Source organism: Puma concolor, chromosome A1 (assembly GCF_028749965.1).
Source record: "Puma concolor isolate L17-30 chromosome A1, mPumCon1.1.hap2, whole genome shotgun sequence".
Taxonomy (NCBI): Eukaryota; Metazoa; Chordata; class Mammalia; order Carnivora; family Felidae; genus Puma; species Puma concolor.
This window is the reverse complement of record NC_141667.1, coordinates 115,583,396-115,601,230: the sequence shown is the minus strand read 5'-3', so window position 1 is coordinate 115,601,230 and position 17,835 is coordinate 115,583,396. Positions and strand designations below refer to the sequence as shown.

At 39.4% G+C, this 17,835-nt stretch overlaps 1 long non-coding RNA gene and 1 pseudogene across 1 annotated transcript in view; one reads left to right on the top strand and one right to left on the bottom strand.

The window, feature by feature from the left end:
• LOC147584381 (uncharacterized) overlaps positions 1-17,835 on the bottom strand; it is a 39,273-nt gene that overhangs the window by 12,515 nt on the left and 8,923 nt on the right. The window contains exon 2 of the long non-coding RNA XR_015249076.1: positions 174-270. This is a non-coding gene — a long non-coding RNA (uncharacterized LOC147584381). The remainder of the gene's footprint in view (positions 1-173; positions 271-17,835) is intronic.
• On the top strand, positions 16,626-17,707 carry LOC112861077 (homeobox protein NANOG-like; annotated as a pseudogene).

Here is a 17,835-nt window from a genome sequence, read left to right as displayed (position 1 = left end):
GGGAATGAAGATTTACTCACCAGCTAGTATTTGTCAGTCACACCCTGGAACACAGTGATTATACTCCATTTCACAAATGCAGAAATGGGGCAATTTCAATCATTCTGCAATTCAAGCTACACCAGCCAGTGAGCTCACGTGGCCTGCCCCACAGTTTTAGTCTTAGATTGTACCTGTGGTTATGTACTCATTTCCACTTTTATCCTTCATTTTTCTGCCAGCAGTCATTTCTCACAGGACCAAACTTATCAGAAACAAGATGAATCAACCCTGCAAAACAGGTAATGTCACTGAGTAAGTGTGGGTTCAGAGGGCATTTTGTGTCTACATCTCTTTTAAAGCTTCTGTATTATTTGAAAATGTGTGTCTTTTATATAGCCTCTAGATATTACTGCTGAAGGGTACACTTGTGTCATTTTCAGAAAACATTACTTTTGAGAACAGGTTTTTGCCTCAGGAATTAAAATAAATTCTATTGTGGGGCGCCTGGGTGGCTCAGTCGGTGAAGCGTCCGACTTCAGCTCAGGTCATGATCTCACAGTCTGTGAGTTCGAGCCTCGCGTCGGGCTCTGTGCTGACAGCTCACAGCCTAGAGCCAGCTTTGGATTCTGTGTCTTTCCTCTCTCTCTGCCCCTCCCATACTCATGTTCTGTCTCTCAAAAAATGAATAAATGTTAAAAAAAAATTTTTTTAATTCTATTGTTCTTTGATTCTACTTAAGTGATGTTAATAATTGTGTAAAAGGATGATACTGTCAGGTTAGAGATAATCTAGAAAAATGTTGGGTGTATCATGCTTACACAGAAAAGCCAATGAATGCATACATGAACTAATACAGTAATACACTTGTTACAGAATAAAATGCAGGAAATACTGAAGCCACTGGGGAAAACAGTGACTAACAGAAACTTTTGCAAACTATCTTTATGTGTCATGACAATTTTTAGGTTTGTCCTTTATTTTTTTTAACGTTTATTCATTTTTGAGAGACAGAGACAGAGAATGAGTGAGGGAGGGGCAGAGAGAGAGGGAGACACAATCCAAAACAGGCTCCAGGCTCTAAGCTGTCAGCACAGAGCCTGACTCGGGCTTGAACTCATAAACCACAAGATCATGACCAGAGCCGAAATTGGATGCTTAACCGACTAAGCTACCCCTAGGTTTGTCCTTTCTTAATTTTAAGCTGTAAGCAAAAATCTCAGGTTAAAATGATGTAAGGGAGGAAAGTATGAGCCTTTTAAAGTAGGTCATTAGGATGGACCTAGAAACCAGAGAGCATGAAACATAACCTAGATCACATCTGGCTCTGCCAATTGCCATTTGACTCTCTGAACCCCCATTTCTGCTTCTATGAAATCAAAGTGACAATGTTATCTGAAGGAGAAGAACCTATGTAAGTGACCAAGAATTGCCAGGTACATTGGATACACAATATATGTTTGTATGAATGAATGAGTGACCCCAAGGGCATAGACTCAAATACTTCTTTGTGGCTAGAAGGGTCTTTAGCAGGGCTTGTGGCCAACCTGAGAGTTCATGCCAAATTCACATCCAAGAAAGGGGTCAGAACTCACCACACTGAAATGGGGGAAAAAAACAGAACAAAACAAAAAGTACTGCCAAAGCCTTTAAATTTTCAAAAGAAGCTGGAAATCTGGATTTTATCTGTAATTTCCTGGTTTTTAAACATTAGAAACTAATTTAAAATTTGGATTAGGAACTGTAGGCTAACCAAAATTCATATGCTAGATTTGACCTGTGGCTAGCCACTTATTAATCTCTGATTTTGGTCCAGGCTTATAAAACAAAAGAAGGTAGAAAACAGGAGTAGAATCGCCACTTTGGAAAAGTGGGTCTAGGACTTTTGTCTTCAAAGAGCTATGAGATGGGGAGAAAGTGGAGATGCTGATTATAGATGCTAGAAAACTAACCTCTGAAGAGAAAATCAATGTCTAATTATATGCGCTGATGTGAAATGTTTACCACTAAAGCGTGATTAGCAGGTAGCAAATTCTGCATATGGAGCATTCAAATATACCATTACTGTGATCTAGATAACTTTGTGAATTTATTTGACAATAGATAGGCATTATCTGTGACTAAAGGACTCCATCCATGACTGAAGCCAGTCTTACCACTTTGTAATTAACCCAGAATCACCATAGCCCAGGCCTCATGGCCCTCCTACTTTGCCAGCCATGTAGAAATAAACTTGGGCTAACCTGATGATGTAAGAGGCAAAGGCATCATGCACCAAGTTCCTTTTCCCACAGTACTGAAATTCCTGTCAGAGTTTTTTTTTTTTTTTTTATTTAAAAAAAAAATTTTTTTTTTTCCCTCAACATTTATTTATTTTTGGGACAGAGAGAGACAGAGCATGAACGGGGGAGGGGCAGAGAGAGAGAGAGACACAGAATTGGAAACAGGCTCCAGGCTCCGAGCCATCAGCCCAGAGCCCGACGCGGGGCTCGAACTCACGGACCGCGAGATCGTGACCTGGCTGAAGTCGGACGCTTAACCGACTGCGCCACCCAGGCGCCCCAATTTATTTTTGAGATTACTAAATGCTATTTCCCCTTGAAGTTAATTTGCTGAAGGAGATTTCTCAACGCGTATAAAGGCATACTGAGGATGAGGGTGTGACTAGGGTGAAAGGGGGAGAAAGAGAAGAGGGAGAAAAAACATGGTATGAGAGATACTGAAAAATCCTTGGCACCAAGTGGCATGACTGCATTTGTATTTTGTAAAGATCACTCTAGTAGCATCTTAAAGAATCAAACCAGTTAGTAGCAGAGGCAGGTACAAAGTCAGAAGATAACTGCAGTGTCCAGATAAGAAATTAAGAAGGGAGAGTGACATCACGGCAGCATAAAAAGGTCCCTATCAAAACTGAATCATGAGGAGGGGAGCCTGGGTGGCTCAGTTGGTTTAGCGTCCCACTTCAGCTCAGGTCACGATCTCATGGTTTGTGAGTTCAAGCCCCGCATCGGGCTTTGTGCTGACAGCTCAGAGCCTGGAACCTGCTTCGGATTCTGTGTCTCCCTCTCTCTCTGCCCCTAACCCACTCTCATTCTGTCTCTGTCTCTCTCAAAAATAAATAAAAACATTTTAAAAAATTGAAAAAAAAAAAAACTGAATCATGAGGAAAAAGCAAAAGTGAACAGACTGATAAAAGTAAGGGGACTGAATCAGTAATCAACTCCCCAAAAAGAAAAGCCCAGGACTAGATTTTTGCACAGGTGAATTCTATCAAACATTTAAAGAGTTAATATCCTTCTCAAACTTTTCCCAAAAAATGAAGACAAAGGAACAGTCCCAAACTCATTTCATGAGGCCACCATTACCCTGATAACATAGCCCTAAGGACTCTGTAAGAAAACTATAGGCCAAAATCCCTGATAAATAGAGATGGAAAAAATCAAAACATTATCAAACCAATTCAACAGCACAGGAAAGGGATCATATACCATGAACAAGAGGAATTAATTCTTGGGATACAAGCACGGTTCAACATCTACAAATCAATAAATGTGATACACCAGATAGATGCAGAAAGCTTTTGACAAAATGACAACATCATTTTATGATACAAATGCTCAATAATTTGGGTACAGAAGGAACATATGTCAACATAATAAAGGCTATATATGACAAGCACACTAACATACTCAACTAAGTTTTCATATCTGTAACTTAAAGTCAATTTATTCAAGGAGATTTCTCAACATTTACATAATATGCTGACAGAATGAGGGTTGTACATAACTTTGTTATGGAGATGAAAAGTAGAAAGCTCTCCCTCCAAGATCAGATCCCTCCCCCCAGAACAATCAGGGGTGCCTTCTCTCACCAATCTTATTCAACAAAGTACTAGAATTTCCTGGCCAGAACAATTAGATAAGAAAAAGAACTGGGGTACCTGGGTGGCTCAGTCGGTTGAGCATCTAACTCTTGATTTCAACTCAAGACATAATCCCAGGGTTGTGGAACAAGTCCCACATCGGGCTTGGTGCTAAGCATGGAACCTGCTTAATATTCTTTCTTTCTCTCTCTCTTTCTCTCTCTCTCTCTCTCTCTCTCACCCTCCCTCCCTTTCCCTCTGCCCCTCTCCCCTGCTCGCATGCTCTCTCTCTAAAATAATTAATCAATTAATAAGAAAAAGAACTAAAAGGCATCTAAATCAGAAAGGAGGAAGTAAAATGTCTTTGTCTGCAGATGATATCATCTTACATATAGAAAATACCAAAGACTCCACCAAAAACTGTTAGAACTAATAAATTAATTCAGTGAAGCTGCAGGATACAAAAATCAATATATAGAAATATGTTGCATTTCTATTCACTGAGAACAAACCAGCAGAAAGAGAAAAATAAGAAAATCATTCCATTTACAACTGCATTAAAAAGAATAAAATACCTGGGAGTAAATTTGACCACGGAGGTGAAAGACCTGGACTCTGTCAACTGTAAAACACTAATGAAAGAAACGGACGATGACACAAGTAAATGAAAAGATAAACCGTGCTCCTCCTCTGGAAAAATTAATGTTGTTAAGATGTCCATACTATCCAAAGCAGTCTGTAGATTCAAGGCAATCCCTATCAAAATGCCAACAGCCTATTTCACAGAACAAGAACAAAGAATCCTAACCTTTTTCTGAAACCACAAAAGATTCCAGGTAGCCAAAGCAATCCTGAGAAAGAATAACAAAGCTGGAGGTATCACAATCCCAGATTTTAAACTATACTACAAAGCTGTAATAATAAAAACATTATGGTACTGGCCTAAACACAGAAACATCAATGTAAGAGAATAGAGAGCCCAGAAATAGGCCAACACGTATATGGCCAATTAATCTATGACAAACGAAGCAAGGATATACAATGGGGAAAAGACAGTGTCTCCAATAAATGGTGTTAGAAAAACTGGACAGCTACAAGTAAAAAAACTAAAACAACCATTTTCTCATACCACTTACCAAAATAAGCTCAAAATGGATTAAAGACCTAAACACAGGAGACAAAATCATGAAAATCTTAAAAGAAAACATAGGAAATAAACTCTTAGCCATCATTCTTATCAATATTTTTTGGCTCTCTCTCCTTTGGCAAGGGCAACAAGAGCAAAAATAAACTACTGAGACTACATCAAACAAAAAAAACCCTTTTGCACAGAGAAAGAAGCCATCAACAAAACAATAAGGCAGCCTACTGAATAGGAGAAGATAACTGCAAATGATATATCCAATGAGGGGTTAATATCCAAATATATAAAGAACTCATACAACTGAACACTGAAAAGCAAACAATGTGATTAAAAAACTATTCAGAGGACCTGAATAGTTATTTTTCCAAATGACATCTACAGAAAGCCAACATACACATGAAAAGATGCTCAACATCACCAATCATCAGGGAAATGCAAATCAAGACCACAGTGAAGAATCACTTCACACTGATCAGAATGGCTACTATTAAAAAGATAAGAAATGCCAAATGCTGGCAAAGACGTGGAGAAAAGAGAACCCTTATGCACTACTGGAGGGAATGCAAAATGGCGCAGCCATTATGAAAAACAGTATGGAAGTTCCTCAAAAAATTAAAATTAGAATTACCATATGATCCAGTGATTCCACTTCTCAGTATTTATCCAGAGAAAATAAAAACACTAAATCACAAATATATATGCTTCCCCCTATGTCTACTGCAGCATTATTTTCAAAAGCTAAAATATAGAAACAACCCAAGTGTCCATCAATAGATGAATGGAAATAGAAGATGTGGTGTGTGTGGGGTATGTGTATGTGTATATATACATCCATAATGAAATATTATTCAGCCATAAAAAAATAAAGAATGAAATCTTAACCACTTGTCATAACATGGATAGACGTAGCAGGTATATTATGCTAAGTGAAAAACGTCAGAGAAAGACAAATACCACATGATTCCACTTATGTGTAGAATGTAAAAAACAAAACACGTGAACAAATGGACTCATAAATACAAAGAACTTGTGGTTGCCAGAGGGGAGTGGAATGGCAAGAGGGTGAGAGGGGTGATGAGGAAAAAGCTGAAGGGGACTAAGAGGTACAAACTTCCAGTTATAAAGTAAGTAATGGGATCAAAAGTACAGCATAAGGAATACAGTCAATACCAAAACAGGGGTGCACGGATGGCTCAGTCAGTTAAGCGTCTGACTTCAGCTCAGGTCATAATCTCACCATTTGTGGGTTCGAGCTCCACATCAGGCTCTGTGCTGACAGCTCAGAGCCTGGAACCTGCTTCAGATTCTGTGCCTCCCTCTCTATCTCTCTCTCTGCCCTTCCCCTGCCCATGCTCTGTCTCTCTCTCTCTCTCTCAAAAATAAGTAAACACTTTAAAAAATTAAAAACAAAATAATACCAAAGTAACTGTTTGGTTCACCATTTCATAATATATTTAAATATTGAATCATTACTTGGTACACTTCAAACTAATACAAGATTGCATGTCAACTATACTTCAATTTAAAAAAAGTTTTTAAGTTGTAGATACAAAACTAACAACAAAAGAACAGAAATCAGCTGTTTCTCTACACTAACAATGAAATATCTAAAAAATAGATAAAGAATAAAGAGGGGAGCCTGGGTGGCTCAATCAGTTGGGCTTCCGACTCTTGGTTTCAGCTCGGGTCATGACCTCAGGGTTCATGAGTTCAAGCCCCACATCAGGCTCTGGGCTGATAGCACAGAGCCTGCTTGGGATTCTTTGTCTCCCTCTCTCTCTGCCCCTCCCCCACTTGCTCTCTATCTCTATCAAAATAAATTTTAAAAGCTTAAAAATATTACAAAAAATTTTTAAAAAAGAAAACAATCTCATTTACAAGTGCATCAAAACCAATAAAAGACAAAGGAATAACTGTAACCATGGAGGTGTAAGATCTAGACACTGAAAACTATAAAACTATGATGAAAGAAACTTAATTAAACACAAATGAATGAAAAGATAATCTGTGTTCATAGACTGGAAGAATACTGTCAAAATGTCCATACTACCCAAAGCCATAGAGTCAATGCAGTCTCTATCAGAATTCCAGCGATAATTATCACAGAAAAAGAAAAGGCAATTCTAAAATTTGTATGGAACCACTAAAGACACCTAAAAGCCAAAGCAAACCTGACAAGACAAAGCTAGAGAGTTCCCACTTCCTGATTTCAAACTATACTACAGAGCGATAGTAACCAAAATGGGATGGTATTGGCATGAAAATAGACACATTGACAAATGGAACTAAATGAAGAGTCTAGGCATACACCTCGCATATAGAGGCAACTAATATTTGACAAGGGAGTCAAGAATATTCAGTAAGGGGGAAAAAAGTCTCTTCAAAATGGTGCTGGGAAAACCTGGATAACTGTATTCAGAATAATGAAACTGACCCTGATCTTACATTACTCATAAAAATTAACTCAAAATGGATTAAAGACTTAAACATATGACTTGAAAATGTAAAAGTCCTAGAAGAAAACACAGGGATAAAAATTCTTGGCAACAATCTTCTGGATAGGACACCAAAGTGGAAGCGACAAAAGCAAAAATTAGTAAGTGGAATACGAAACTAAAAACTTCTATACAGAAAAAAAAATCAACAAAATGAAAAGTCAACCTACTAAATGGTAGAAAATATTTGCAAATCATGTGTCTCATAAGGGGTTAATACCCCAAATATGCAAAGAACTCACAACTCAGTAGCAAAAACCAATCTGATTAAAAGATGCACAGAGGATCTGAATAGTTTTCTAAAGGTAACATACAAATGGCTAGACATATGAACAGGTGCTCAACATCACTAATCAGGAAAACGCAAATCAAAATCACAATGAGACATCACCTCAGGGAATGTAAAATGGGGCAGCCACTATGGAAAACAGTATGAAGTTTCCTCAAAAAAATAGAAACAAAACTTCCACATGATCCATCAATTCCACTGCTGGGTATTTATCCAAAGGAAATGAAATTAGTTTCTCAACAAGATATCTGCATCCCTATGTTCACTGCAGCATTATTTTCAGTAGCCAAGACATGAAAAAAACCTAACCGTCCATCGAATGGATGAATGGTTAAAGATGCATGTGTGTCAGTGTGTGTGTGTGTGTATAAATATTATTCAGCTGTAAAAAAGAAAGAAATCCTACCATTTTTAACAACATGGATGGACCTTGAAGATGTTAAGCTAAGTGAAATAATTACATCAGAAATAGACAAAGACCGTATGATCCACAAATATGTAGAACTTAAAAAAAAAAAAAAAAAAAAAAAAAACCTAGATACAGAGAACAGATTGGTGGTTGCCAGTTTGCAGGGCAGGGGGGTTAGTAGGAGGTCAAAATGGGTAAAGGTGGTGGGGCGCCTGGGTGGCGCAGTCGGTTAAGCGTCCGACTTCAGCCAGGTCACAATCTCGCGGTCCGTGAGTTCGAGCCCCGCGTCAGGCTCTGGGCTGATGGCTCGGAGCCTGGAGCCTGTTTCCGATTCTGTGTCTCCCTCTCTCTCTGCCCCTCCCCCGTTCATGCTCTGTCTCTCTCTGTCCCAAAAATAAATAAAAACGTTGAAAAAAAAAAATGGGTAAAGGTGGTTAAAGGGTACAAACTTCCAGCTGTAAGTCCTAGGGATGTACAGTAATGAGCACAACATGGTGACAGCTATATTGTATATTCGAGAGAGTATCTTACAAATTATCATCACAAGAAAAAAATTATAACCGTGTGGTGATGGATGTTGACTTATTGTGGTGGTGATCATTTTGCAAAATACACACATATCATTGTTGTACCTGTAAAACTAATACAATACTGTATGTCATTAAAAAAAAAAAAAAAAACTTATGTAGGAGTAAAAGCAAAGCGAAGTAGTCTAGATGCTTAAGAGGTTCTTTTCATGGTCTGACCTCTGCTTTACTCCATCACCTTCTAAACTATCACCTTCTCATGACCAAGATACCTTCCCTGCTATTGCTATTTCCCAACATATGATATGGTCTCTCTTGTCATCACACTCTTCTACCCCTGCCCCTCTCTTCACTTGATTCACTCCAACTTGTCCTTCAAGACTTACTCTTAATTCCTCTAAAGGTCACCCCTACCCATGCTGAGTCAGATGATTCTCTTCTGTAATGCTTTGGCATCCCTAACTTAACTTTTTGGTCCTCTCCCTACTTGCCTATACTCTTTGAATTACCTTTCTTCTGTATGAGACTGTGAGTTTTGCAGCTGTAAGAACAGTATCTTATAACTGTGCCTTCACTGACTAATACAGAGACTGAAACAGACTCAGGTTTGTTGAACTAAATGGCAAGGAGAAATTATTGACTAAAAAAATACAGTTGATTTCTAACTTAATTAAAATATTTATAGCTGAATGGGGCACCTGGGTGGCACAGTCGGTTAAGCATCTGATACTTGATCTTGGTTCAGGTCATGATCTCACAGTTAGTGAGTTGGAGCCCCATTATCAGGCTCTGCCCTGATGGTGTGGAGCCTACTTGGGATTCTATCTCCTTCCCTCTGCCCCTCCCCTGCTTATGCATGCGCTCTCTTCTCTCTCTCTCTCATAATAAATAAACTTAAATTTTTTAAAATATATTTATAGTTTAATGAGACCAGTTTTCTGACTGTATATTCTTGGTGGGATATATTCAAGAACAAAGAAAGCAAATACATATTTGGTTTCAGTAGTGATGTTGTAATTCTCAAAGCATTTTGCATTTTATAGGATACAGTGAATAAGAAATATTGGGGCGCCTGGGTGACTCAGTTGGTTAAGTGTCCCGCTTCGGCTCAGGTCATGATCTCGCGGTTTCTGAGTTCAAGACCCGCATCGGGCTCTGTGCTGACAGCTCGGGGCCTGGAGCCTGATTCAGATTCTGTGTCTCCCTCTCTCTCTGCCCCTCCCCTGTTCACGCTCTGTCTCTCTCTGTCTCTCAATAATAAATAAATGTTAAAAAAAAAAAAAAACAAATATATTGATGCCACCAAGGAAGAGGGTTTTCAGTGTGCGAGAAGGAAGATACAAATATGAATGGAGGAGGTGGGGAAAAATCAAATGTTAGTAAATTTCAACTGGATATGAACGCATGGTTTTTAAAATATAGTTTTTAGTAACACTGAGCACACCTAGCTTCTCAATCTTGGTTTCTAAGGCTGAAAACCTAAATGAAAAACAAAACAAAACAGGGATCCTCATATAAACAGCTACTTTCAGATCTGGCACAATAAAATAAGAAGTGAGCCTAGTATATAAGCCTAATGGGACATGTCAAAAGGATGCAGCTCAGGTGCCAGGGTGGCTCAGTCAGTTAAGCATCTGACTCTTGATTTCGGCTCAGGTCATGATCTCACAGTTCATGATATTGAGTCCAGCTTTGGGTTCTGAGATGACAGCACAGAGCCTGCTTGGGATTCTCTCTCTCCCCCTCTCTCTGCTCCTCCCCTACTCGTGCTCTCTCCCCAAATAAATAAGTAAACTTTTTTTTTTTTTTTTTAAAGGATGCAACTTATGGGAATGCAAGCTGGTGCAGCCACTCTGGAAAACAGTAGGGAGGTTACTCAAAAAACTAAAAACAGAACTACCCTACAACCCAGAAATTATACTACTAGGTATTTATCCAAGGGATACAGGTATGCTGTTTCGAAGGGACACATGCACCCCCATGTTTATAGCATCACTATCAACAATAGCCAAAGTATGGAAAGGGCCCAACTGTCCATCATTGGATGAATGGATAAAGAAGATGTGGTGTATATATACAACGGAGTATTACTCAGCAATCAAAAAGAATGAAGTCTTGCCATTTGCAACTACATGGATGGAACTGGAGGGTATTATGCTAAGTGAAATTAGTCAGTCAGAGAGAGACAAATATCACATGACTTTACTCATATGAGGACTTCAAGAGACAAAACACATGAACACAAGGGAAGGGAAACAAAAATAATATAAAAACAGGGAGGAGGACAGAACATAAGAGACTCTTAAATATGGAGAACAAACAGAGGGTTACTGGAAGCGGTGTGGGAGGGGGGATGGGCTAAAAGGGTAAGGGCACTAAGGAATCTGCTCCTGAAATCATTGTTGCACTATATGCTAATTTTGATGTAAATTTAGAAAAATTACATTAAAAAGATAAAATAAATAATAAAACAAAACAAAACAAAATAAAATAAATTAATTAAATAAAGGATGCAGCTTAACTGGGCTCCTACAGAATAAATTTGGAGCAATTTGATCAGTAAGTGGGATAACGACGTTATCATGCTGAATAAAAAAAGACCCATGAATCCACAGTGATTACAAGAGGGCAGAGAATGAGAAAAGGAAAGCTGCTTTTTACAAACGAATATCAGCTAATAAACTAATAAATATAGACATGGGGATCAATTAAAACACATCATTTTGGGACACCTGGGTGGTTCAGTTGGTTGAGGGTCCAACTTGAGCTCAGGTCATGATCTCACAATTCATGAGTTCAAGCCCTGCGTCAGGCTCTGTGCTGGCATCTCAGAACCTGGAGCCTGCTTCAGATTCTGTGTCTCCCTCTTTCTCTGCCCCTCCCCCACTCATGCTCTCTCCCTCTCTCTCAAAAATCAGTAAACATTAAAAAAAAATTAAAAACACATCACTTCATGAACCCTAGTGTAATAACAGACCAGGCAAAAAATCCTCATTGATGCTGAAACCACTGTGAAATGTTGGGGAAAAGGATACTCTCATGGTCACAGAGCATCACTCTAGAGATTACTCATAAATACAAAGGGAAACCATTATCTTCCAGTGAAGGTCTGTTGTCATTTTTAAAAAAGTGATCACATGTAGTATCAACAATACTAGGACAGCCTGAAATGATGTCCCTCCTGATGTGATGCAGTAAGAAGCACACATTATATATAACATACATCATAAATATCCCTCTCACCAAATGGTGAACATAAAACAGTTATGTAAGACAGCAGGTTTGATCTCTTCGTAAAAGTTTTAGGTCATGAAAAACAAAAGCAGGGGTAGACTAAATTAGACCAGATTAAAACAGACTAAAAGCAATACGTAAACTCTGATCCAATTTAAAAAACAAATAACAAAAGAAAAAATAGCTAGCAAAGTCATTTTTGAGATGACAGAAATTTGAGTATGGACTATATAGTCATGATACTGAATTAATGTTCATTTTAAAAGACAGGATATTGGGATTACTTAGAAAAATGTTGTTCTTGTAAAGCCGATATGGAGAATTCGTGTTCAAATGGAAAGGAAAAAAAAAGAGAAAGGGAGGCAATACTGCAAAATATTAACAATTGGTGAAACTACAAAAAAGATAGATGGCTGTTCATTGTACTTTTCCACAGATTAGAAATTTTCAAATATAAGGTGGTAAAATATTTCTAAATTTGTATATTTTTTGGTTTGGCTTCATTTCTTTTTTATATTTTACCTTGATTTCCTTCTTTTGCAGTTCGTTCCAGCCTTTCAATGGCAATTCAGCCCACACTAATTGACCAACAGTGTTAAGAATTATTTAAGCAATTATGTAATTTCCAGAAGAGGGCAGCAAAGTAAAAATTTTCTTTAATAAAGGATGATCTTGGTGTTAACTTTACCAATTATTTGAACATTTGCCTCTAGGTCACCTCTCTCTCATGAATAAAGCAGTTGTGTCAGTGTGCCTCTGAGAAAATTAAAAAGCTCAAAAGGCAATCACTGGGACTTCTATTTTTTCTATCTAAAATCTAGAGTCAATGTTTATTGTCTGACAGGACATTCCTATTTTCCCATTCTGACAGACAGCTACAACCAAGGAGAAGGTGTATCAAGACACTTGGTAACTTCTTTGCTGATCTCCTGTTCTGAAGACCACCCAGCTCCTAGCTGGCCATTCAAGCTCCCACCCATCCATCCACCATCTATTTACCCACCGATCTAGCTTCCTAAACTACTTCTACATGCTAATGCTCTGAACCTTCAATGACCACCAACCACCTAATGCCTCAAATCTCAACATTTCCAATGATCTTAGTCTGCCTAAAAACTTTACTTCCTACCATTCCTAATGCAATTGTTTGCTGTACTCAGATCACTGTAGTCTTGCTCTGTGAACCCATTGTGTTCAATCCCATCTCTGTACCTTTGCTCATGCCAGTGGTTCTCAAACTTCTTGAACTCATAGTTTTGTCTGAGAAGTGGTTGAGAACCAATATTCAAAGCTGCCACAACCAACTGTGTACTACACAATTCTATGGGGCATCATTCACACTACAGTCCTAAAAGAGTTGTGTATTTATTACAATTACTTTCCACTAGATGGCAGTAAAGTGGCTGAAGGAAGAAGTGGCTTTTGCTTAAAAAAAAAGTGGCTTTTGCTAATCCACACAAAGACTAGCAGAGATCATTTTTTTCTTCCGCTTTTAATGAAATATTTTAGGTCCTATGGCACAAAATAACTTCGAAATATTCTGTGTCTAACTTTATCAATATGCCATACACTACTGTAATTCATAGAATGGGCATTAACTCCAATGAAATGTCCTTCCTCAAAATTTTGCATCACAGTTTGTAGTTCTAACACTCGATTCTAAAACATTTTTGTCTTCAGACTCTACTACACTTTTGAAAATTACCAAGAGTCCCCAAGGAGCTTTCGTTTATATGGGATATATCCATTGATATTTCCTGTATCACATGAAAACTGATGTTTTAAAATATTTACTTATTAATTAATTAAAAATAAAAATTCAAAATCTATTACATCTTAATGTGGATGACATACCTTTATAAAAAACAGTTAATCCATTTCCCCCATAAGTAGTGAGAAGAATGACATTTTTTCTATTTTTGCAAAGGTATTTTCTTTCTGGCTTAATAAAAGAACTGGATTCTTGAGACAGGGGAAGCTAGCAGAGTAGGGGGGACCTAAGCTCACCTTTCCTCACGAACAAATCTAGATAACTATCAAATGATCCTAAATACCCCAGAAATCAACCTGAAGACTGGCAAAACAAACTCCACAACTAAAGGGAGAGGCCATATCGAAGAACACAGCAAGTACCGAGACAGGTCTGGGAGAGAAAAACATTGTGGCCACTGCAGTGAGGAGGGAGCTGTGGCCACAGAGAAAAGCAAGAGACAAACACAGAGGGGAGCACACAGGGAAAACAAATCCCCAGAGCAACTGGCTAGGAAAGCAAGAGGGCCCAAATTGCTTGAGTTCTTGCACCCAGTTGTGCTTAAAGCCTACAGTTTTAAAGGTCAGCTTGGTTCTGGGAGAGCTTGGAGGATATCGGGCTACTCTTGAAGAAAAGGCAGGTCAAATACTCTGTAGACTTAGGACATGGAAACAGTTATCTGAAAAGAACCTGGGGCACACATGGTGAGGTTAGTAGCTGCTCATCTCAGAGCATGTCACAGAGAGGGAGTATTCACAGTCCCCTTCTGGAAGAAAAGAACTCACAGGCACCATTTCCCACCCTGTCCCTCACCATAAGCATGGGACCACCTGTAGGAACCAGCACAGACATTTGCTACCTAACTTGCTTACACCAAGGCCCACACCCCCACACTCTGGTGGAGGTGGCCTTTCCTGTCACGCTTGCCTCAGTCCCAACATGGCAGGCCCTTCCCAGACCAGCCCAAACCCATGCTCACACCTCATCTCCTGACAAGGGAGTTTGGGGGACCCTTGGTTCTGGCAGCAGTGGCACAGTGGTGACAGGTCTCACATCACAAGCAGACCAGAAGACACCTAGGTAAAACTCACCACATCCAGGCCAAGGACCAAACACTGCCCACAACAAAGAGAGCCTCTGCAGACTACTGGCCTGAGAGATAAAGCAGCCAGGACACAACAGCAAAGCAAGCACACGCTGCATACAATGGAGATAGTCTAGAAACCACCAGGCCCGGGGAATAGGTGATACTATACTTAGGCACCTCCTCTTCATAAAACCATTACTCTCAAGAACAAGAGGTATAGCTGACTTTCCTAGCATACAGAAGCAGGCACAAAGACTTAGACAAAATGAGAAGAGAGAGGAATTTCTTTTTTGGGGGGCAGGGGGAGAGGGCGAAAGTAAGCAAGGGGCAGAGAAAGAGAGGGAATCCCAGGAAAAGCAGAGAGAGCGAGAGAGAGAGACAGAGAGAGAGACAGAGAGAGAGAGAAGCGGGGCTTGCCAGAACCAGGGCTCGTGTTCACCTGAAGCGGGGCTTGTGCTCACCCAATGTGAGACTCGAACTCACAAATGGTGAGATCATGACCTGAGCTGAAATCCGATGTTCAATGATTGAGCCACTCAGGCACCAGAAGAATTTCACCTAAATCAAAGAACAAGACAAGGCCATGGCCAGGGATCTAAGCGAAACAGATATAAGTACACACCTGATGGAGAATTTAAAGCAATGATCATAAGAATACTCACTTGACTTGAGAAAAGAGTGGAGGACACCAGCGAGACCATTAACATACAGATATGGAATAACATAGCACAGATAAAGGGCTCAATAAAAAAGAGAAACATGCTTGACGGAATAAACAGCAGGCTGGAAGAAGCAGAGAAACAAATTAGTGACCTAAAAGACACAGTAATTAAAGTAATCAAGCTGAACAAAAGAAAGAGGAAGAATTATGCAAAACAAGAATTCACTTACGGAACTCAGTGACTCCATCAAACAGAGTAGCACTCATATTACAGAAGAAGAGAAAAGAAGAAGAAAGGGAAAAGGGGGCACAGAATTTATTTGAAGAAATAATAGCTGAAAAATTCCCTAACCTGGGGAAGGAAATTGACATCCAGATCCAGAAGACACAGAGAACTCCCAAAAATTACAAAAGCAGATGCACACCAAGACATATTGTAATAAAAATGGCAAAATATAGTGATAAAAATATATTATAAAAACAATGAAAACACTAATTTGAAAGGATATATGCACCCCTATGTTTATTGCAGCATTATTTACAATAGCCAAATTATGGAAGGAGCCCAAGTGTCCATTGATAGAAGAATGGATAAAGAAGTCATATATATGCAATGGAAGATTATCAGCCATTAAAAAAGAATGAAATCTTGCCATTTGCAACAACGTGGATGGAGCTACAGAGTATTATGCTAAGCAAAATAAGTCCATCAAAGAAAGACAAATCCCATACGATTTCACTCATGTGTAATTTAAAAAACGAAACAGATGAATGTGGGGTGGGGAGAAGAGAGAGAGGCAAAGATTCTGTTTAAGAATCATAAAACAGATTCTTAACTATAGACAACAAACTGAGGGTTGGTGGAGGGGAGGTAGGCGGGGGTATGGGTCAAATGGATGATAGGTATTAAGCAGGGCACTTGTGATGAGCACTGGGAAGTGGTGAATCACTAAATTCTATGCCTGAAACTAATATTACACTATAAGGTAACTAGATGGAATTTCAATAAAAAATTGAGTGTTTTGGTAAATTGGGTTGGTTGACGCTTAGCTATTTCAGTGGTGACACCACTTCATTCTTTCTGATACTCTTACCTCTGGAGATCTTCATATTTCTCTAAGTTCTTCCATCTAAATACATAAGCCTGTATCTCCCTCTTTTTTTTCTCTCTACCCTCTACTCAGCAACATGAGTGTGGATCCAGCTCAGCCCCAATGCCCACTTTGCCCCCAAAGCACCCAATTCTAGGGACTCTTCTCCAATGCATGAGGTTTATGGGCCTGAAGGAAATTATGCATCCTTGCAAATGTCATCTGCTGAGACCCCACACACAGAGACCATCGCTCCTCTTCCTTCCTCCATGGATCTGCTTGTTCAGTACAGGCCCAATACTTCCACCAGTCCCAGAGTAAAAGTACTACCCACTTTTACAGAGAAGATCACAGGGAAGAAGGAAGATACAGCTCAGGGCAACAAACAGAAGATCAGAACCATCTTATCTCAAACCCAGCTGTATGTACTCAATGAGAGATTTCAGACACAGAAATACCTCAGTCTCTAGCAGATGCAAGAACTTTCCAACATTCTGAACCTTAGCTATAAGCAGTTTAAGACCTGGTTCCAAAACCAGAGAATGAAATGTAAGAGATGGCAGAAAAACAACTGGCCAAAGAATAACAACAGGGTGACTCAGCTCTCCAGAATACCCAGACTTCTATTCCTATCACCAGGGATACCTGATGAACACTTCCGGAAACCTTCCAATATGGAGCAACCATTACTGGAACAGTCAGACGTGGTACCCCCAAGCCTGCAACAGCCAGGCCTGGAACAATCAGCTCCACAACTGTGGAGAGGAATCCCTGCAGCCCAGATCCAGTTCCAGCAAAATTCTGTCAGCAATTTGGAGTCCATCTTAGAAACTGCTGGAGAGGGGCAGCTGGGTGGTTCAGTAGGTTAAGCATCCAATTTCGGCTCAGATCATGATCTCACAGTTCATGGGTTGGAGCCTTGTGTCGGGTTCTGTGCGGACAGCTCGGAGCCTGGAGCCTGCTTCGGATTCTGTGTCTCCCTCTCTCTCTGCTCCTCCCCCACTCACACTCTGTCTCTCCCTCTCAAAAATAAATAAACATTAAGACAGACAGAAAGACAAAAACTAACTGCTAGGGAAAGCCATAGTGTAATACAGCAAACCACTAAGTATTTTAGTACTCAGGAAACAATAGATTTAATCCCAAATTACTCTGAACATACAGCCTACAGATGTGTGACGATGAATATATCAATCTCAATGTGGGTGATGGCTGTATTACTTCTCCTAGGATTTGTCTTTTACGGTCTGTATCTCTTCCTTGATATTGTTTTTCATTATGCTTATTCTGTCAATCAAGGGGGTATG